This window comes from Scyliorhinus torazame, chromosome 1, assembly GCF_047496885.1.
Source record: "Scyliorhinus torazame isolate Kashiwa2021f chromosome 1, sScyTor2.1, whole genome shotgun sequence".
Classification (NCBI taxonomy): Eukaryota; Metazoa; Chordata; class Chondrichthyes; order Carcharhiniformes; family Scyliorhinidae; genus Scyliorhinus; species Scyliorhinus torazame.
The window spans coordinates 412256768-412279695 of NC_092707.1; the positions used below are offsets into that span (position 1 = coordinate 412256768).

The 22928-nt window shown below is 51.2% G+C and overlaps 1 long non-coding RNA gene and 1 gene segment (V, D, J or C); one reads left to right on the plus strand and one right to left on the minus strand.

Annotated features, from left to right (window-relative positions):
* LOC140428475 (uncharacterized) overlaps positions 1–22928 on the plus strand; it is a 122394-nt gene that overhangs the window by 79354 nt on the left and 20112 nt on the right. Inside the window, exons 1-2 of one of the 3 annotated variants that reach the window (XR_011948789.1) lie at positions 12159–12339; positions 22734–22775. This is a non-coding gene — a long non-coding RNA (uncharacterized lncRNA). Of the gene's footprint in view, positions 1–12158; positions 12340–20343; positions 20435–22733; positions 22776–22928 lie in introns of those variants that run through there. The other 2 variants (XR_011948791.1, XR_011948790.1) reach the window with 2 other exon arrangements.
* LOC140428470 (immunoglobulin kappa light chain-like) overlaps positions 1–22928 on the minus strand; it is a 136948-nt gene that overhangs the window by 28758 nt on the left and 85262 nt on the right.

A 22928-nucleotide genomic window follows, 5' to 3' on the forward strand; every position in this document is an offset into this window, starting at 1 on the left:
CCCCCATATCCCCCATATCCCCAAGTGAATCCAGCCCCAACCTTAACCTCTGCAATGCACGCGCAACCGATGGCGTGCATTCATATACCTGCCTAACACTGTTGCCTTTTACCCCTGCCACCACCGCCCCCCCCCCCACAGGAGAAGCGCGCACACAACAATAGGGAGCATGTGAGGACTGGAGGAGGGCCCGCTGATGAGAGGCCACTGACCATACACGAGGAAAGGGCCCTGGAACTGGCTGGCGGACCTGAGGACCGGGAGGTTGCTGATGCAGAGGTCGGGGGCCCACCAGCAAGTGAGCCACCGACAGCCCGTCCCCATATCCCCCCTCCCCTATATCCCCCTCCCCCGTATCACCTGATCACTGCCTGATGCCTCACCATGCATGCTTCATTGTGTATCGCAGGACCAAACGTCCAGGCACCCATCCCCGCAGATGCACACCGCCCGCAGGATGCCCCTCGGAGACCACGGGAGACGGAGAGACCCGGACCCTCCAGCATGCGACGCCCGCAGGATGCCCCTCGGAGACCACGGGAGACGGAGAGACCCGGACCCTCCAGCATGCGACGCCCGCAGGATGCCCCTCGCACACCATGGGAGACGGAGAGACCAGGACCCTCCAGCATGCGACGCCCGCAGGATGCCCCTCGCACACCACGGGAGACGGAGAGACCTGGAGCAACAGAGAGACGACACCCCCGTCACGTGCGGGAGCGACCACCCAGCGATGAGGGGGGCAGCCACAGGCCCCCGTCACATCCGAGCCAGGACACCACTACCCAGGACACCACTACCCAGGACACCCCTACCCAGGACACCCCTACCCGGGACAGCACTACCCGGGACAGCACTACCCAGGAAGACGAAATACCGGACAGTGACTCAGAGTGGATGGGTGGAAACGAACCCCCACCCGAAAGTGCCATGGACTCAGAGTGGGACGAAGAGCACGACACAACGCCACTGCTGTCACCAACACCCTCCACCATCGCAGAAACACTCACCACGGTTGGGCACTTTAGTGATGAGGCGTCTGGTACACTCACTGGTGCGCACAACACAGCCGACCCGGTACAGCAGGTGGAGGTAGGAGCAGCAGAGGGACCGGGCGGTCGGAGGGCAGCCCAGGCCAAGCGAACATCTGCCGCCCAGATGGATCCCGGGTTCCTGCAGTTACCACACCCACACATAGATCCGATGCAACCACCGACCCGGAGACGAGCGAAGAGGGTGACGGGCGGCTTGCGGCGGCTGCGGTCGCAGGTGGAGGAGTCCACCCGCGTCCAGGAGCTGGGAGTGGTCCCGGTCATGCGTGCCACCCAGGCTGACACTGCACGGGTGACGTCCGCGGTGGAGGCAATGGTTGCGACGGTGTCAGACATGGGGAACGGTTTGCGAGGCCTGGGGCCTTCCGTGCAGGCGGCGTCTGTGGGCCAGGAAATGGCTGCCCTCTCACAGGAGGCCATGAGCCAGTGCCAGCGCCAGATGGCAGAGGCGCTCAACGCCATAGCCCAGTCTCAGCAGGCCATGGCCCAGTCTCAGCAGGCCATGGCCCAGTCTCTGCAGGCCATGGCCCAGTCTCAGCAGGCCATCGCTGAGGGCATCGGCGCCAGTGGCCATGTGCGAGCCGGCATCGCACTGTCACAGACAGGGTTTGCCAACACCCTGGGCTCCATAGCTGCAAACCTGCAGACCCCTGTCGATACCAGCACGGGCCTCCAGGACTGGCAGCGCCAGATGTCGGGGGGGCGTCGGATGGCCAATCCGTTCGCATCCCCCACCCATGTAGAGGCCTGGGGGCCATCGGGCACCCCGAGGGAGGAGGAGGTGGTGTGGTCCGTCCCGGCTCCCTCTGTAGGGGAGGTCCCAGTACACCGCGACACCTCGGACTCCCCCCCCCTTCCGTCCCAGGTGCATCGGGTGGGCAACGGGCAGGACAGGCTGGCAGCTCGCCATCCCAGTCGCCCGGGCCGCAGCCTGGCCCATCTAGGCCAGGACGCCCCAGGAAACGGCCGCCAAAGGGATCCAGTGTCAGAGGGCAGGAATCACAGGAGTCCACCTCCAGTTCTGCTGTACCGTCTGGGGAACCACGTAGATGCAGTCAAAGGGCCCGTAAGGCCAAACAATTAGACACTGAGTAAGTTTGCACGGGTGCAGGGCACAGATAAGTTTTAGGGGCTAGGGCACGTGCATGAACTCCTTTGGTTATTAAAGTCAATGTTACAACTACCGAAGCTGCCTTTGTGCTCTGTCCAAAGTGTGCGGGCGTGTCATGTACATTGAGCGCAAGTGTGTGTGTGAGGGGTGGTCTTACCTCAGCCCCAGGTGAGTCTGCCCCCTTCCCCCTGGGCCGCCATCAACATCCCCCGGGCAGAGGATGGGACCGTGCGCTGCAGTGTCACAGCCGCATGCAGGGATGGTCCGGGTGGATGGTGGTACTGTGGCCATGGGTCAGACATAGTCCAACGATGTAGAGCCAGGAGCTCATCGCAGGGCGGGTTGTCATCATCCTCCATGGCCTGCGATAGACACGTGTCCACCCGCAACTGTGTGAGCCCGGCCCGTTGTGCCGCCGGTGGATCGGCAATGGGGGGGGGTGGTGTGCATGCGGGTGGGGTGGGTGGGGTTGGGGAGGGGGGTGAGGGTGCTGGGTGGGTGGATGGGTGGGGTGTGTGGGTGGTCGGCTGTTGCCATGGTGTGCGGTCTGTGGCCATACTACCCGATTCCCACGCCCATCTAGTCAGTGAAGCGGGCGTCTATCAGTCTGTCCCGTGCCCGCTGGGCCAGCCGGTAACGGTAGACAGCCACCCGCCTGTGTCTACCCCGTCTGCCCTGACCATTGCTCCCATCCCCCTCATCTGGGGAGGACTGTGCCTCTTCCTGCTGCTCCTCCACTCCGCCCTCCTCTGCCTACGGCACATCGCCCCTCTGCTGGGCTATGTTGTGCAGGACGCAGCACACCACAATGATGCGGCCGACCCTATCTGACCGATACTGGAGGGCGCCCCCAGAGAGGTCCAGGCACCTGAAACGCATCTTCAGCACGCCAAAGCACCTTTCGATCACTCCCCTTGTCGCTACATGGGCATCATTGTAGCGGTTCTCCGCCTCATTGCGTGGCCTCCGTATAGGCGTCATCAGCCACGATCGCAATGGGTATCCCCTGTCGCCCAGCAACCAGCCCCTCAGCCGGGGATGGCGTCCCTCGTACATGCCGGGGATGGATGACCGCGACAACACGAATGAGTCGTGTACGCTGCCTGGGTGACGGGCGCAGACGTGCAGGATCATCATGCGGTGGTCGCAGACCACCTGTACGCTCATCGAATAGGTCCCCTTCCTATTAGTGAACACGGCCCTGTTATCTGCAGGTGGCCGCACGGCGACGTGCATCCCATCGATCGCGCCCTGGACCATGGGGAACCCGGCCACGGCAGAGAAGCCCACGGCCCGGGCATTTTGGCTGGCCCGGTCCACGGGGAAGCGGATATCGCGGTGCGCCATGGCATAAAGGGCATCTGTCACTGCCCGGATGCAGCGGTGCACCGATGTCTGCGATATGCCGGACAGGTCCCCACTCGGTGCCTGGAATGACCCCGTTGCATAAAAGTTCAGGGCCACCGTAACCTTGACGGACACGGGGAGAGGGTGTCCCCCGCCAGTGCCACGCGGTGACAGGTGTGCCAGCAGGTGGCAGATGTGTGCCACGGTTTCCCGGCTCATCCGGAGTCTCCTCCTGCATTCCCTGTCCGTGAGGTCCTGGTATGACTGCCGGGGCCGGTACACACGGGGCGCCCACGGGTGCCTCCGTTGCCGTGGGGCCGCGACGTCCTCCTTCCCCTCCTCGTCCTGTCGGTCAGGTGTCCCTCCAGCCTGGGCGGCTGCCACCTGCCCCTCTGCGGCAGCCTGCGATGCCTCTCTGGCACGCTCCTCCTCCTCCTCCTCCTCCTCCTCCTCCTCCTCATCCAGGGCAACATAGACATGAGCGGCTGCCACCACGGCGGCCAACATCGCTGGATGATCTGAAAACATGACGGCCTGGTGGGGGGGAGGGGAACGACGACATGTCATCATTGCCCATATCCCCTCCTCCCCCCAGCCAGGTGGCATGGACCGCATGGGTCCAACTGTTGGAGGCTGGCACCTGGCCAGGTGGACCAACTCACTTGCCCTCCCATCACCCTCCTCGGCACAGACCCCCCCCCAACCTCCACCCCGGCACGGACCCCCCCCCCAACCTCCACCCCAGCACGGACCCCCCCCCAACCCCCAACCTCCACCCCGGCACAGACCCCCCCCCAACCTCCACCCCGGCACCGACCCCCTCCCCAACCTCCACCCCGGCACGGACCCCCTCCCCAACCTCCACCCCGGCACGGAACCCCTCCCCAACCTCCACCCCAGCACGGACCCCCCCCAACCCCCAACCTCCACCCCAGCACAGACCCCCCCCCAACCCCCAACCTCCACCCCGGCACGGACCCCCTCCCCAACCTCCACCCCGGCACGGACCCCCTCCCCAACCTCCATCCCGGCACGGACCCCCTCCCCAACCTCAACCCCGGCACGGACCCCCTCCCCAACCTCCACCCCGGCACGGACCCCCTCCCCAACCTCCACCCCAGCACGGACCCCCCCCCCAACCCCCAACCTCCACCCCAGCACGGACCCCCCCCCAAACCTCCACCCCGGCACAGACCCCCTCCCCAACCTCCACCCCGGCACGGACCCCCCCCCCAACCTCCACACCAGCACGGACCCCCTCCCCAACCTCCACCCCAGCACGGACCCCCCCAACCCCCAACCTGCACCCCGGCACGGACCCCACCCCCCCCAACCTCCACCCCGGCACGGACCCCCTCCCCAACCTCCACCCCAGCACGGACCCCCCCCAACCCCCAACCTCCACCCCAGCACGGACCCCCCCCAACCTCCACCCCAGCACGGACCCCCCCAACCCCCAACCTCCACCCCAGCACGGACCCCCCCCAACCCCCAACCTCCACCCCGGCACGGACCCCCCCCCCCCCAACCTCCACCCCGGCACGGACCCCCTCCCGGCACTCCCCCGGAGCCCAGCCTACTCTAACCACCCCCCCCCCCCCCCGCCGCACACACACACACAAGCCGAGACACACCTCTCCTCACGCAATCAGACTGCGGCCACGCCATTGCCTGCCCAGAGCCAACCCCCCAGGCCGTCACTCACCTCCTCGCTGGTCGGCGTGAGACTGGAGCACAGGGTCACGCCGATGAAAAGGAGGTTTGATTCATGTCGACGTGAACGGTCATCACGTCGACGGGACTTCGGCCCATCCGGAAGGGAGAATATCGGCCGGCCGAAAATCGGCTGCCTTGCGCAGACCCGTGACATTCTCCGCGGCAGCGGCGCCATTAACGCCCCGCCGACTTTTCTCCCTTCGGAGACTTCGGCGGGGGCGGGATTCACGGCGGCCAACGGCCATTCTCCGACCCTCTGGGGGTCGGAGAATGACGCCCCAGGAATTTCACCTTTGAAAAATCAGCTTGTTTGAAATGTTTGACTGGATTCTCTCAGCGCTGACTCTGGCCCTCGGTCTCACAATCAGTCAGTAAACACCCAGGGTTGACTTTGTTTGGTGTGGTTATGTTTTGGAATTCGATTTGCTGGTTATTGGTGGGCGACGTGTATTTTGGGTCAGATATTTCTGTTTTGGAAGGTGATAGTTTGGGATTCCTCGTGGTTCGATGGGAAAGTCGGAGATAAGACTGAGTCCCCAGCCCAGTTATCGGTGTGTGTCAGACTGCTGGACTTGAAGGCCAATCAGCTGCTCTTCAAGCTCGAGAAGCCACCCAAACGTTTTCCTGCAGCCTCCCAGAGAACAATCATTTCCACACCAGGGCTGACATCAACTGTCAGCTCAAGCTGATATTAAACTTAAAGGCAGATCCAATAAAAAATGTGAAAAGGAAAGAGATACAGAGCGAGTGAGAGAGAATAGTGAGGAAAGGAATGCAGGAAAAGACTGTGAAGAATGATCGATGAGAAGGAAATGGCAGGTTTGTTCACTGAGAATGTTGCAGTCCTTCAGGAAAACAAATTGGATTTGATACGGGTAAAGGCAGTGACAGTGGAGTAAGTGTTGGGATTTAAGATCGATAAATCTCAAGGACCTGATGGTTTCCATGTCAAGTTATCAAAAGAACAGGTGAGAAAATTGTAAACGTGTTCATCAGAAGTTTCCAAAGCTCGGGAGATCCAGGGGTAGTATTTGCACTGGAGAGTAACAAATGTCACTCCCGGTGGCACAGTGGTTAGCACTGCTGCCTCACAGTGCCAGGGACACGGGTTTGATTCCGACCTCGGTTGACTGTGTGGAGTTTGCACGTTCTCCCCGTGTCTGCGTGGGTTTCCTCCGGGTGCTCCGGTTTCCTCCCATATCCAAAGATGTGCGGGTTAGGTGCATTGGCCATGATCACGGCACGGGCTTGCGGGGGAGTGGGCCAAAGGAAACAATTGGAAGTTGTTCAAACTCTCCTCATTTCCTCTGTTCAGGAGGTTCTTCTGGGGGCTGGTTTAGCACACTGGGCTAAATCGCTGGCTTTTAAAGCAGACCCAGGCAGGCCAGCAGCACGGTTCAATTCCTGTACCAGCCTCCCCGAACAGGCGCAGGAATGTGGCGACTAGGGGCTTTCGCAGTAACTTCATTTGAAGCCTGCTTGTGACAATAAGCGATTTTCATTTCATTTCTTATTTCACAATCCGTATTCCCCGGATCTGCTCCAAAGCTCAGCTTCTCAGCGATTGCCGGGGAATGTAACTGTGAAGCAATTCTTTAGCAAGAGGAAGTTGGGAAACTGAAGCAAGGAGGACATTGTGAATTCCGGCATAACCACAATATACAACCTGGCCAGCACTCAATTTCCTCTCCCGAGCTCAGATCGCAGTTGGTCGGGTCGATATCAGAGGGTGTTGGGTGTGCGGCTGGGGTGCCGGAGAGCAGAGTTGACCATTTCACACTACGATATGTGTTAGTTACTAACCCTGCCCTCCCCACCTCTCCCAGGGGTTAACAGCTAGTTAATGGACATGCTGGGAACTGCCCAAACCACTGGAACCCACTGCCTGAGAGGGTGGCAGAGACAGAAATCCAAACCACATTTACTTGGATACACTTTTGAGACGCTGCAACTTGAAGGCTCCAACTGAGGGCGCGATTGGTGTCGTCTCAATGCGCCGAATGGCTTCCTTCTGCGCGGTTTAAGAAGGGAGGGAGGCAGAAGATGGGAAATTATAGGCCGGTTAACCTGACTTCAGTCATTGGTAAGATTTTAGAGTCTGTTATTAAAGATGAGATCACAAAGTACTTGGAAGCGCATGGTAAAATAGGACTGAGTCAGCACAGCTTTGTCAAAGGGAGGTCGTGTCTGACAAATCTGTTCGAGTTCTTTGAGGCGGTAACAAGAAAGTTAGACAAAGGAGAACCAGTGGACGTGATTTAGTGAAGTGACAAATGAAATACAATGTGGAAAAGTATGAGGTTATGTACTTTGGAAGGAGGAATGGAGGCATCGACTATTTTCTAAATGGGGAAATGCAATCAGGTGCACAAAGGGACTTGGGAGTCCTTGTTCACGATTCTCTTAAGGTTAGCGTGCAGGTTCAGTCGGCAGTTAAGAAGGCAGGGATGTGTTGCTGCAATTATACAGGGCCTTGGCAAGGCCACACCTCATAGAATTCATAGAATTTACAGTGCAGAAGGAGGCCATTCGGCCCATCGAGTCTGCACCGGCTCTTGGAAAGACCACCTTACCCAAGATCAACATCTCCACCCCATCCCCATAACCCAGTAACCCCACCCAACACTAAGGGCAATTTTGGACACTAAGGGCAATTTAACCTGCACATCTTTGGACTGTGGGAGGAAACAGGAGCACCCGGAGAAAACCCACGCACACACGGGGAGGATGTGCAGACTCCGCACAGACAGTGACCCAAGCCGGAATCGAACCTGGGACCCTGGAGCTGCGAAGCAATTGTGCTATCCACAATGCTACCGTGGAGGGTTGTGTGTAGTTTTGATCTCCTTTTCTGAGGAAGGATGTTCTTGCTCTCGAGGGAGTGCAGTGCAGGTTTACCAGACTGATTCCAGGGATGTTGAGGCTGTCATATGAGGAGAGATTGACTAGGTTGGGATTGTTCTCGCTGGAGGTCAGAAGAATGAGGGGGGATCTCACAGAGATTTATAAAATTTTAATGGGTCCAGACAGGGTAGATGAAGTGGCAAATAAAATACAATGTGGAAAAGTATGAGGTTTTGCACTTTGGGAGGAGGAATCTAGGCTTAGACTATTTTCTAAATGGGGAAATGGTTCAGAAAGCAGAAGCACAAAGGGACTTGGGAGTCCTTGTTCACGATTCTCTTAAGGTTAATGTGCAGGTTCAGTCGGCAGTTAAGAAGGCAAATGCAATGTTAGCATTCACGTCAAGAGGGCTAGAATACAAGACCAGGGATGTACTTCTGAGGCTGTATAAGGCTCTGGTCAGGCCCCATTTGGAGTATTGTGAGCAGTTTTGGGCCCCATATCTAAGGAAGGATGTGCCGGCCTTGGAAAGGGTCCAGAGGAGGTTCACAAGAATGAAAATGAAATGACAAAATGAAATGAAATGAAAATCGCTTATTGTCACAAGTAGGCTTCAAATGAAGTTACTGTGAAAAGCCCCAGTTGCCACATTCCGGCACCTGTTCAGGGAGGCTGGTACGGGAATTGAACCGTGCTGCTGGCCTGCCTTGGTCTGCTTTCAAAGCCAGCGATTTAGCCCGGTGCTAAACAGCCTCAATAGAATGATCCCTGGAATGAAGAACTTGTCGTATGAGGAATGTTTGAGGACTCTGGGTCTGTACTCGTTGGAGTTTCGCAGGATGAGAGGGGATCTTATTGAAAAGTGCAGGATACTGCGAGGCCTGGATAGAGTGGACGTCCACTGTAGGAAAAACTAGAACCAGAGGACACCATCTCAGATTAAAGGGACGATCCTTTAAAACAGAGATGAGGAGGATTTTTTTTCAGCCAGAGGGTGGTGAATCTGTGGAACACTTTGTGGAGGCCAAATCACTGAGTGTCTTTTAGACAGAGATAGATAGGTTTTTGATCAATGTGGGGATGACATTGGGGGTTATGGGGAGAAGGCAGGAGAATGGGCATGAGAAAATATCAGCCATGATTGAATGGCGGAGCAGACTCGATGGGCCGAGTGGCCTAATTCTGCTCCTATGTCTTATGGTCTTAAGTAGGGAAGATGTTCCCAATGATGGGTGTGTCCAGAACCAGGGGTCACAGCCTGAGAATTCAGGGTAAACCATTTCGGACAGATAGAGAGAGGTATTTGTTCACACAAAGAGTGGTGAGCCTGTGAAATTCATTATCACAGGAAGTAGTTGATGCTAAAACTTTGAATATATTCAAGAGGCGGCTGGATATAGCACTTGGGGAGAATGGAATCAAGGGTTATGGGGAGAAAGCAGGATTAGGCTATTGAGTTGGATGATCAGCCATGATCGTGATAAATGGCGAAGCCGGCTCGAAGGGCCAAAAGGTCTCCTCCTGCTCCTATCTTCTATGTATGTAATATCAGGACATTTGGAAAGTCAAAATGCTACCCATCAGAGTCAGCTTGGTTTTATGAAGGGAAAATCATGTTTGACTAATTTGCTAGAGTTCTTCGAAGATGTAACAAGCAAAGTGGATAATGGGACTCCTGTAGATGTAGTATACCTGGACTTCCAGAAGGTGTTTGATAATGTGCCGCACAGAAGGTTGACTCACAAGGTTATACCACATGGGATTAGGGGTAATTTATTAGCTGGGATTGAAGACTGGCTGACGGACAGGAGCCAGAGAGTCGGGATAAATGGGTCTTTTTCTGGTTGACAAGATGTAACTGGTGGGGTGCCACAGGGTTCTTGGGGCCCAGATATTTACAATCTATATTAATGACTTGGATACAGGGATAGAAGGTTCAGTAGCCAAATTCACAAATGATACAAAAATAGGTGGAACAGTAAGTTGCAATGAGGAAAGAAGGACCTTACAAATGGATACAGATAGGTGAGGAGAGTGGGCCAACATGTGGCAGATGCAGTTTAACGTGGATATGTGTGAGGTCATGCATTTTGGTCAGAAAAATGGGAAGGCAACTTATTATCTAAATGGGGAGAGACTTCGGGGAGCTCCGATGCAGAGGGATCTGGGGGTCCTCGTGCAGGAGTCACAGAAAACAAGCATGCAGGTGCAGCAGATATTGGAAATGTGAATGGAATGTTGGCATTTATAGCGAAGGGAATTGAGTATAAAGGTAAGGAAGTGTTGTTACAACTGTACAAGGCATTGGTAAGACCGCACCTGGAGTATTGTGCAACGTTTCAGTCCCCTTATTTGACGAAAGGTGAAGTGACATTGGAGGCAGTTCAGAGGAGGTTAACAGAGAACATACAATGCAGAATGAGGCCATTTGGCCCATCAAGCCTGCACCGACCCACTTAAGCCCGCTCTTCCACCCTATCCCCGTAACCCAACAACCCCATCTAACATTTTTGGTCACTAAGGGCAATTCATCATGGCCAATCCACCTAACCTGCACGTCTTTGGACTGTGGGAATAAACCGGAGCACCCGGAGGAAACCCACGCAGACACGGGGAGAACGTGCAGACTCCGCACAGACAGTGAGCCAACGGGGAATCGAACCTGGGACCCTGGCGCTGTGAAGCCACAGTGCTATCCACTTGTGCTACCTTGCCGCCCATTAGGAGGTTAATTCCAGAGATGATGGATTTATCGTATGAAGAGAGATTGAAGAGTTCAGGCCAATACTCTCTGGAGTTTAGAAGAATGAGGGGAGATCAAGTTGAGATATGTATGATGATAAAAGGTTTGGATAAAGTAGACGTGGAGCGGGTGCTTCCTCTTGTGGGACATTCTAGAATGAGAGGTCATAGTCTTCGGATAAGAGGGAGCAGATTTAAAACAGAGTTGAGGAGAAACTATTTCTCCCACAGGATTGTGAATCTGTGGAATTCACTGCCCCAGAGTGCAGTGGATGCTGGGACAGTGAGTAAATTTAAGGAGGAGTTAGGGGGATTTTTAATTGGTAATGGGTTGAAGGGTTATGGAGAATGGGCAGGATGGGGGTGTTATGGCCAGGATGAGATTGAATGGGGGAGCAGACGCGATGGGCCAAATGGACTAATTCTGCTCCGGTATCTTATCAACTTATGAATGTATGAACTTTAGCCATAAAAACAACTATTCCAGCAGAACAAAGGGAAGAACCTCCCTCTGAAAAGTGACCTCCTGTTACTTCTGTTTACTCTTCACGCTGTAACTCTCTCTAAACGCTATCGAGACAGTTTTGGAATTGAAATCAACCCCTACACATATCAACACCTTTGTCCAGCATGAATCTAACTATAGGTTTTACCCCTCCAGGCACAGAAACATTAAACTAAGCCCACTTAAAAATATAGATTATAATGTTGCCAATACAAATATTAATTCCTTAAAACTACCTTTGTTTTCCTGACTTTCCCTATTGCACTAGGAAATACCCCCGTGAGGATATTGGGGCCCTGCTGGGGTGCAACGCATCCAGCTGGTACAGATCCCATCGTCCCAGAATCAGTCCCAATGTCTCAGCAATTCAAATCCCTCCCTCCTAAACCATCTCTCCAGCCACTCATTCATCCGGCCTATTCTACTCCGGATCTGACCAGCATGTGGCACTGGGAGCAATCCTGAGATTGCTACCTTTCAGCTGCTGTTTTTTATTTCCTATCTCCCTCAGAGTTCTCTGACCTAAACGTGTTCCCCCCCCACTACTCACTCCCCAACTTTGAATATCCGGTTCGGAGAATTACTGTCACAGCTCACACCTGGGGGATGATTTGAATTCAGTGTGAAGAAATGAAAAGTGCTGGATGTGAAAATGGAGGGTGTAGTGATTCTGTAGGTGCATGCACACAAGGGGTAATGCACCACATGATCACTAGAGGGCTGGACCAACAAGGGTATAAAAAAGCAGCCACATGGGGTCTCGCTCTCTCTCGTGGGTGCGCTGTGAACAGGGTAACATCAGAATCACAGAGATAGTTCGTGGAGTTACGTTTAGTTATTATTGTTAAATCTTGTTAACCAATTCCTAGTTTCCATGTTAAGGTAAAGAACTCATGCATTTATAGTTATAGTTACTCAATAAATCTTTGTTGTTCCTGGACGAGTTCGAGTCTTCTTCAACAAGATTCCGAGGACCTCACCATCAACCAAGGATTCAGTGACACGTGTTATCGACCACGCAGGTAACACAATGTCGTCTTTTAAAATTTTTCCTACTCCAAGACTGTGAAGAAAACAACTTTACAACTCTGTTTCGAAATAAATAACTTTGTCTTTATTGACCAAAGTCTGCATGCAGATGGCTACAGGTTAGAGAGAGAGAGAGCTGTTAAGGTAAACCTGCTCATTCTTTCTCAAGCTCGCAAAGACATGGAGAAAACGTTCAATATTTATACACAAGCTGTATCATTTTACAAAAACAGACCTTGTTCAAAAATGTCAATACAGTCATAACTTCTGATCAAACATGTTGTCATGGAAAAGACCCTGACTCGGCTTATTTGCAGTAGTTTTTAGAGGAAATAAGACGTGGTCCTATTTTGCTTTTCACCTCTGCCCTCATGATGCCTTGACGCAAATGACCTAGGTCATGAGGAAGTTGTGTTATTAGGACATTCCTAGATCGTGGCTTTGTTATCAGGTTTTAACAAGGTCAGGCACTATCTTCCCTCTTCTGGCCTTGTATGATACAATTATGTGGATTCTTAGCTTTGTCTAGTTTGTCAGGGTCTGGTCTTGGCACTAGCTGACACAGCTGTCTTACACTTGGTTACATAAGTTGGCTATTTTTCCCATCATGCTATTGCTGAGTTTGTACACTTTCACATTCCCTCCTGTTGTCCCATCAGGACAACCACTCAATTTGTTCAAATAGGGATATTCAGGAGACGGGTGTAAATACATTGACACAAGCATCCAAGCAATCCTATTGCTAATAGTAATAATAGTAATAATATGAAGGCCTTAAAGATCCAATCGAACAATCCGTGTCCCAGCCAACCTAACCAACCTGGTGGGTTATAATCGTGAAATTCTTGGCCAATTTCTTGAAGTTGATCCGCCTGTCTTTTTATATGGTCAGCTAGGTTGGTAATATTTTCAGAGGCATCTGGGATATAAGTACAGCATTCCTGACCTATAATGGCACACGTTCCTCCCTGCGAGGCTAACAGATAATCCAGAGCCATTCGATTTTGTAATGCCACAGTCCGGACAGCAACCAGCTCAGCCAAGACCTCGGCTAGTGCCCGTCCGGTTGCCCTGGATTCTGCTGCAGTTATGTTCGACAGTTGTTCCAATGCCGAGGCCATAAGGATCAGTTCGTTTGCTGCCTTGCCTGTTCCGTATTGTGGAAAGGCGATCATAAAGAACTCCTCGGTTTTACTAATGGTCCTCCTGATTCGTGAGGAGAGTTGTTTAAGGGAGCGTAGGTGGTGCATGCAGGGTACGACATATCCTAGATAACAGGACCCTGTCCAATTTCTGGGAAGCCAGGAGTATGCTTTAGTGCCACATATGAAATAGGTCCCGTTATAGGCCGTAAAATTCTCAGCCATTGTCATCCAGGGTACCTGGGAATTATGCGTTCATGAGCTATTTGATGTTTTATTCCACACCCTGGACCAATCAAGAACAAACATATCCTTGTTGGAGGGTTTGGTATCGGTCCCTGCCATTCAGTTGTAAGATTACACCTACTCTGCCCCATTGATGGTCCTGCTCCTGATTTACTAAAACACAGGGATCCTTGCGCAGTGCTCGATGGGATGGTAAGGGCAGGGGGATTCGAAACATGGGGATATCCAGGTTGATACCAGGCTAAAAATCTAGTCATCCCATAGCCAGCCGATTTCCAAATTTTCATATCTCCACCGAACCCCTGTGTTCGGTTTTGACGCAGTATCCACTCAACTGTTTCTGCTAAGTGGAATGGGAGTGATTGGAGAGGTAGCCCCTCCTTGGAATGGATGGGGATACGGGTACAAACCCAACAGTTACTTACATTCAATCTGTCAGCATAAATATATGACATATATAGAAAGCTATTAGCACGGAGCTCTTTGTCAGTTTGTTCGCTTACTGTCGAATGGCCATTAAGACCAGTTAGTCCAAATAGTCCAAATGTGATAATGAAGATCCTCATTCTGCGTCCTCGTTGGGGCTGGAACCAATCTTCTTACAATCCGATAGGTGTACCCAACTCGAACGTCCTTCGAGTTTAACGGCAGTCGGTGTAGTCAGCAATACTTGAAAAGGGCCGCTCCAGCGTTGCCCTAACTTCTCTCTGTCCCAATTCTTTATCAGCACGTAGTCTCCTGGTTTGACTACTGGATATCGAGGGATCTTTGTTCCGGCTGTTGCTGGGAGATGGGCCTGTTTTACCTGCGAGTGGAGAAACTTTAAAGAAAATGTTAATTGCTTCAAATAACTCAGCATTTTATCTCCCATAACGTGGAGGTCTACTCCCTCTAGGGGTTCTTCATGGGCATCCCAGGGAGTCCTCATTGGCCGACCGTAGACTATCTCTGCAGCTGACAGTCCGGACCGCGAATGTGGAGTAACCCTCATGTGAAACAGTGCCAAAGGCAATACCTTTAGCCAATTTAATCCAGTTTCTTCGGTCAATTTAGATAATTTTTCTTTTAAGGTCCCATTTGCTCTTTCTACAATTCCTGCTGCCTGTGGATGATACGCGCAGTGCAGTTGTTGTTTAATTTTGAGTGCTTCGCATAATTCAGAATTGATTCGAGCCACAAAATGTGTCCCATTGTCTGAGCTCATTGTTCTGGGAATCCCAAATCGGGGGATAATTTCTGTCAATAGTAATTTTACCACCGTATGTGCAGTACAGTTGGTGGTGGGGAAGGCTTCAGTCCATTTACTAAATACATCAATGATCACTAAACAATATTTATAGCATTGTACTTTAGGTAATTCAATAAAATCAAGCTGTATGCAGGCAAAAGGACCATCTGGCAAGGGGGTTGTTCCGGGAGGGCATTTAACGCCTTTACCCTTATTATTTTTCATGCAAATGAGACATTGATCCAGCCGCATTTGTGCTGCTGTATTCAGATCTGGGTGCCACCAAGTTTTCAAAAGTAGCTGTACCATTGCCTCCTTGCCAAGATGGGTACAAGAATGCAAATAATCAATAAGTATCGGCAATAACGAATCTGGAACACAAACTTGACCTACTGGGGTAAGCCAGAGGTTTTGTGTCAACGAGTGCGAACACCCCATTGACTTCCATAGTGTGCGCTCAGAATCAGAGGCGTCCCTCTGTAACCTTTGAATTTCAGCTAACTCTGGCATGCCCTTTTTTGCTAGAATAGGTAGCTGATTTAAAGCCTGTGTACCCCCTGCGGGAACAATCATAGAGGCTGATGCAGACGCTGCCTTAGCGGCTGAATCCGCACGGGCGTTTCCTAATTGCACAGGAGTGTCCCCGGAAGTGTGCGCAGCACATTTAATGATAGCCAATTGACGAGGAAGTTGAATAGCAACGAGGAGATTTTTAATCCAAAGAGCATTTAGAATGGGAGAGCCTGCAGAGGTAAGGAATCCACGTTGCTGCCAGAGGCGGCCAAAATCATGGGTGACACCAAAAGCGTACCTAGAGTCTGTGTACACATTCGCACTTTGGTCTTTGGCCAGAACACAAGCTCTAGTAAGGGCGAATAGCTCGGCTTTCTGCGCCGAGACTGGAATCTGGAAAGCAGCTGCTTCCAGAATGTCAGTGTCTGTAACAATGGCATATCCCGATTGCGGGACACCCATTTGGGAAATAGAAGAACTGCCATCAACATAAAAAGTGAGATCAGGATTATCAAGAGGGTGGTCAGTTAAATCGGGACGAGGTGCGGTAAGGAAGTGATTCCTAAGCAAAAAATCATGTGGTGGATCAACAAGTACATCAGGGGGATGTTCGAGGAATGCTGCGGGATTTAAAGTGGAACAGTAATGGAAAGACAGATATGGGTTCTGTAATAGTGAGACCTCATATCGGCTCAAGCGGGCCTGTGTCAGATGCTGGGTCTGCTGAGATGTATGGATTTCAGCAAAGCATTTGATAAGGTTCCCCACGGTAGGCTATTGCAAAAAATACGGAGGCTGGGGATTGAGGGTGATTTAGAGATGTGGATCAGAAATTGGCTAGCTGAAAGAAGACAGAGGGTGGTGGTTGATGGGAAATGTTCAGAATGGAGTACAGTCACAAGTGGAGTACCACAAGGATCTGTTCTGGGGCCGTTGCTGTTTGTCATTTTTATCAATGACCTAGAGGAAGGCGCAGAAGGGTGGGTGAGTAAATTTGCAGACGATACTAAAGTCGGTGGTGTTGTCGATAGTGTGGAAGGATGTAGCAGGTTACAGAGGGATATAGATAAGCTGCAGAGCTGGGCTGAGAGGTGGCAAATGGAGTTTAATGTAGAGAAGTGTGAGGTGATTCACTTTGGAAGGAATAACAGGAATGCGGAATATTTGGCTAATGGTAAAGTTCTTGAAAGTGTGGATGAGCAGAGGGATCTAGGTGTCCATGTACATAGATCCCTGAAAGTTGCCACCCAGGTTGATAGGGTTGTGAAGAAGGCCTATGGAGTGTTGGCCTTTATTGGTAGAGGGATTGAGTTCCGGAGTCGGGAGGTCATGTTGCAGCTGTACAGAACTCTGGTACGGCCGCATTTGGAGTATTGCGTACAGTTCTGGTCACCGCATTATAGGAAGGACGTGGAGGCTTTGGAGCGGGTGCAGAGGAAATTTACCAGGATGTTGCCTGGTATGGAGGGAAAATCTTATGAGGAAAGGCTGATGGACTTGAGGTTGTTTTCGTTGGAGAGAAGTTGGTTAAGAGGAGACTTAATTGAGGCATACAAAATGATCAGGGGGTTGGATAGGGTGGACAGTGAGAGCCTTCTCCCACGGATGGATATGGCTGGCACGAGGGGACATAACTTTAAACTGAGGGGTAATAGATATAGGACAGAGGTCAGAGGTAGGTTCTTTACGCAAAGAGTAGTGAGGCCGTGGAATGCCCTACCTGCTACAGTAGTGAACTCGCCAACATTGAGGGCATTTAAAAGTTTATTGGATAAACATATGGATGATAATGGCATAGTGTAGGTTAGATGGCTTTTGTTTCGGTGCAACATCGTGGGCCGAAGGGCCTGTACTGCGCTGTATTGTTCTATGTTCTATGTTCTATGTTCTATGTAAGGAGAGCCACAACAGAGTGTGAGGTATTCACATGCACGGGCTGATGAAGGGTTAGATTAGGGGCTGCCTGAGCTAACACATGTACAGCAGTGAGAATTTGAGTACAGGGGGGCAAACCACAAGCTACTGGATCCAATTTAGTAGAATAATAGGCAACCGGACGTTCAAGACGCCCGTGGCACATAGGTCAAGGACATTAACATACAACTGGAAGGGCCTGTCATAAAGAGGTTGTCCTAGAGCCGGGGCGGAAGCCAGCGCGTTCTTGAGAGTAACGAAAGATTGCTGAGCTAAATCGGGTAGTTCAAACTTAAGGGGTGAATTCTGGGAGGAATAAGGAGTAAGCTCCTTGGTATGAGCAGTAACATTCGGAATTCATTGTCTGCAAAAATTCACTAATCCTAAAAAGGCTCTCATCTGCTTTGGCGAGGTAGGAAGTGCGGTTTGTAAAATGGGAGTAATACGATCCTGCGTAAGGGAACGTTCAGTAGCGCTTATCAGAACGGCCAGAAATTTAACCTGCCTCTGTCCTTTGTGTACTTTATTAGGCGGTATTACATATCCCCAGGAATGGAGACGGGTGAGCAGATAAATGGAGTCGCGTTCGTTAGAAGCAAAGTCAGGGCTAGCAAGGAGTAAGTCATCGACATACTGTATAATAGTAGACCCCCCCGGGGGTGTCAAAGTAACTAATTGGGAGTGCAGTGCCTGTGAGAAGAGTGTCGGTGAATGAATGAAACCTTGCGGTAGCCTAGTCCAAGTGTACTGGTGCCCTTTGAATGTGAAGGCAAACAAATACTGGGATTCAGCGGCAAGGGGTATCGCAAAAAAGGCATGTTGTAAGTCCACAAGGATAAAGACAGCTGCCTCAGGCGGGATATTACTGAGGATTGTAGCCGGGTTAGTGACCAGGGGATACCCGGGTTAGTGACAAGGTGATGCAAGGGTTCAACGATCTGATTGATGCGGCGGAGGTCCTGGACCAAACGCCATTCAGACGGCCGCCCAACCTTAGGAACCGGAAGAATAGGGGTGTTACAGGGCGATTGGCACAGAACCAAAATTCCCTGGTGAAGGAAGGACTGTATCATGCTGGAGATTTCTTCCTCAGCGTCAGGGCGAATAGGGTACTGAGAAATGGAGGGCAGGGGCACACCGGACTTTACCTTAATGAGAACTGGAGGCACATTAGTAAGACCAACTTCGTGTTTGGACGCAGCCCATAAGTCTGCAGGAATCTCTGGGGACGGGGAACGGTTGGTCCGATGGTGGTTCAATGTACCATCAACACAAAAGGGCTGTGAAAAATACTGTAACGTGCCTTCAGGGAAGGTCTGTCGTCCAGTATAAAAAGGATCACATTTTCCTTGGAGGGTAGCAACCAGAAAGCCCAGTGACCTGGCACTGTAGTCTGCATTGACAGTGAGGGTAACGTGAGGTGCCACTAGTCCAGACTGTTTCCAGAATACGAGGGGCACTTCAACAAGAAATGCAGAGCCCTCTTTTCCCTCAGCATGAGCGATGAAAGTAACCGCCACCGTGGACCCGAGGGAGTCCTGGTAGATGGTCTCCAAATCGGGCGAGCACCCCGTGTGGTCATAGCAAAGGGTCACGTGTGGATGAGGAACATGCAAGGGAGGTGAAAAATTGGAGGGATCAAAATCAACGGACCACCATTGGGGAGTGAAAAAAAAGGGGTACATTTCGAGGCTGGACTTGTGGAGCCGTGGAGGTCGTGACGCCGTCGTCAAGGCAAACAATCTCAACTTGTAAGGGACATAACAGATCACGGCCAGCAAGATTAACACCGAGGGTACGCGTGACAGTGAAGGGAATACAACATTGACGGTCATTAAATTGAACCAGAAGGGGTTTCGTGAGTTGGTATATAGCCCTCTCACCCATAAAACCAGAAAGTTCCATATATTCGTCTGAGAGAGGAAAACAATACTGTTTAACTAACGTCAAATTCAACGTAGAAGCAGTTGCCCCTGTGTCAATGAGGAAGGGGACGGGAATACCCTCAATGTGAATTGTAGCTGTGGGTTCCTCAGAGTGGTCGCCAGAGAGAACCGGGAAATTGGAGCGGGCCAGTCTATAGGGGTGGGAGTCAGTGAAGGGAGCATACCGCCGTGGAGGGAGTGCCCTGTCTCTGCGTGATGCAAGGCAATCCCTAGCATAGTGACCCGTCCGTCTGCAATTAAAGCAAGTGACACTGTCTCGGGTTGGAGGACAAGCCGGGGAGGGCCATGGTGATGTTCATAGGGTGGGGGGTTCCTGCGAGGGGGTCGCTGGACAAACTCCAACTTTATTTTGGGTGTAGGAGGGTCCCTTCCGAAAGCTTCTCTGTCACGGCCATTGCTCCAGTAATAAGAGATAGCATGTCGCATGTGGGATTTGGAGCTATCAGACCAATCCATATTATTAGTTTTAATACTGGTCGCTATGCGGTCAGGCACGACCTGCAGACGCAGCGCATTGAACTGGGGAGATTTCAAGCCCGCATTAAAAGTCTCATCACCGGAATAAAGAGTGTAAATTCCACAAAAGCGGTCAAAAAATTCAGGACCCTCCTCCTTAGGAGTGGGTGTACAATCAAGAATTTTGGAGATATCTACAGGTTTACAGAGAGCACGCTTAAGTGCTGGGAACATTAAAGCGAGTTGAGCCTCATCTGATGGATTGTTGGTTTTAAATGCATCCCATGTGGTCCCATGATCCCCTAATTCTCGTTTCCATTTCTCACCTAAATCTGGGGGAAGGGATGAAAAAATAAGGGAATACTGATCCCTAGGGGTAGCACCATACACAGTCGCAGTTCTCCTCAGGTATTCAGTAAAGCCCTCTGGGTCCGTTTTATGTGACGGACAGTGAGCCATGATCAAACAGAGCTCCTGAGGTTTAAAAGCCTGCCATGTCTCAATAAATTGGTCGTCGTCATCAGTCGCTAGAGGGTAAACGAGATGTCGGATTGGAAAATTTGCAGGGGGAGGCGGTGGTGGAAAAGGCTCCTCTACCGGTGCTGTACTGATAGTTAATTTTTGGAAAGCCTGATTAACAGAGGTAACGGGCTGATCGAGGAAGGTGGTTGGTGCTTTTGAGCGAGTGCGTGTTGCAATGGAAGTAAATAGGAGCAGGGAGATTATCGGCAGCAAGGTTGTTACAAGGGGGAGGGTGAGAACGGGGCTGCTGCACCGTGGAGCTGGGAAGAGGTGGCCATGGGGGCATCGTGGGATTTAATTCCTCCTCCTCCTCTGTATCAATCAAATAGGGAAACAACGGCATGCCAGAGGTAGTGGGAGGATCCTCCTGATTTTTAATCTGCCTCCGTTTTGTCCAGGCTCTGGCCCATGACTTTTAAGGAGTGGAAAAAAAATTAAAAGAGAGAGAGAAGAGAAAAAAAATGGGGAAAAACTGCCTTGTAAATTTAAAAGTCAAAAATCCAAATCTGGTCCCTGACCTAGCCAAGCCTGTGTATCCCTGTCCTGGGGGGGGAAAAAAAACAAGAGCAGGTGGTCCCTGACCTTAGGCTTTGAACGACAACCGGGTCCCAGACACTAAGAACATTACTCACAGCCAAATTTAGATTCGAACACCGTCACCTGTCAGCGTTATCCGTCAGGGACGAGGGGTCACAGCACCGACCCGAGAGAGAGAGCGAGACCAAGGTTAAAGCTTACCTTGTTGCGCCGTCCGTCTCCGCTCTCCGGGTTCGTGCTCGATCACTTGTTCGGTCCCCCGCGGAAGCCACTCAGGGTATTGGTGAGGGCTCGCAGCGCCACTGTCGTCTTTTAAAATCTTTCCTACTTCAAGACTGTGAAAAAAACAACTTTACAACTCTGTTTCGAAATAAATAACTTTGTCTTTATTGACCAAAGTCTGGATGCAGATGGCTACAGGTTAGAGAGAGAGAGAGCTGTTAAGGTAAACCTGCTCATTCTTTCTCAAGCTCGCAAAGACATGGAGAAAACGTTCAATATTTATACAAAAGCTGTATCATTTTACAAAAACAGACCTTGTTCAAAAATGTCAATACAGTCATAACTTCTGATCAAACATGTTGTCATGGAAAGACCCTGACTCAGCTTATTTGCAGTATTTTGTCTTTAGAGGGTTTAAGACGTGGTCCTATTTTGTTTTTACCTCTGCCCTCATGATGCCTTGGCGCAAATGGACCTAGGTCATGAGGAAGTTGTGTTATTAGGACATTCCTAGATCGTGGCTTTGTTATCAGGTTTTAATAAGGTCAGGCACTATCTTCCCTCTTCTGGCCTTGTATGATACAATTATGCGTATTCTTAGCTTTGTCTAGTTTGTCAGGGTCTGATCTTGGCACTTAGCTGACACAGTTGTCTCACACTTGGTTACATAAGTTGGCTATTTTTCCCATCATGCTATTGCTGAGTTTGTACACTTTCACACGTCACTCAGTGACATACAGAGCGAGAGCAGGAGATCTGATCCCAGCTTTCTACATATTCCTCGGCAACACACATTGGGGGAGATTGAGAACAGGTTGGAAAGACTCATCTGTAATTTTCTCTTTTGGTGGGCAGTCCCGGACACCTGTGTCTCTCAGGGAACTCTACTGCCACCCACAATGCCTCCTCAGTATAGGGAAGGCTCTTTCTCTCCCATTGTATCCCAGCGGGAATTGGGAATGTGTGAAAGGGAAATGAGGACCGTATAGGGCGGCATGGTAGCACTGTGGTTAGCACTGTTGCCTCACAGGAACCCCGGTTCGATTCCTAGCTTGGGTCACTGTCTGTGTGGAGTCTGCACGTTCTCCCCGTGTCTGCGTGGGTTTCCTCCGGGTGCTCCGGTTTCCTCCCACAAGTCCCGAAAGACGTGCTTGTTAGGTGAATTGGACATTCTGAAAGGACAGGGTAGGTACAGGAGAAACTGTACCCACTCAAACGTACATCAAGAACTAGAGGGCACACATTCACAATAATGAGCAAAAGGAGAAGTGAGCCAGAGGTTGAATGAACTTCCTGTGAGGGTGGTGGAGGGAGGTCAAATCGAGGTATTCAAAAGGGAATTGGATTGTTATCTGGAAAGTGAGACTGTGCAAGGTTCCGGGGATAAGGCAGGGGTGTGGGTCTCGGTCTAATGTTCTTCCAGAGGGCCAGTGCAGACCTGATGGGCCGAGGGGCCTCTTTCTGCACTGGGAAGATTGTGTGAAAGATTCAGAGTGGAATGTACTTTACCTCCTGCTGAATTAAACTGTTTCAGAAATCGGGCACCGAAATATAAACCTTCCCAGACTATAATTCCTGACACTTTAGATTCAGGTTTTAGTAAATTCTCATTTTCACAACAGCTACTAAACCCAATCTTCACTGTTTACATTTTGTTACAGAATTTGGAAGCTTCTCCAGCAGATTCTGACCCAACGTACACGGTAAATATCTCTCACTACAACAAACTGGGATATGTCTGGTGATCAACATTCACCACAGGATCAAAGTTTCCTCTTTCGACATAGAGTAAAATAAATCCCTTTTTCCCATAAGCCGCTATGATTAGAATGTAGAACATTTCCAAATAAGCCTCT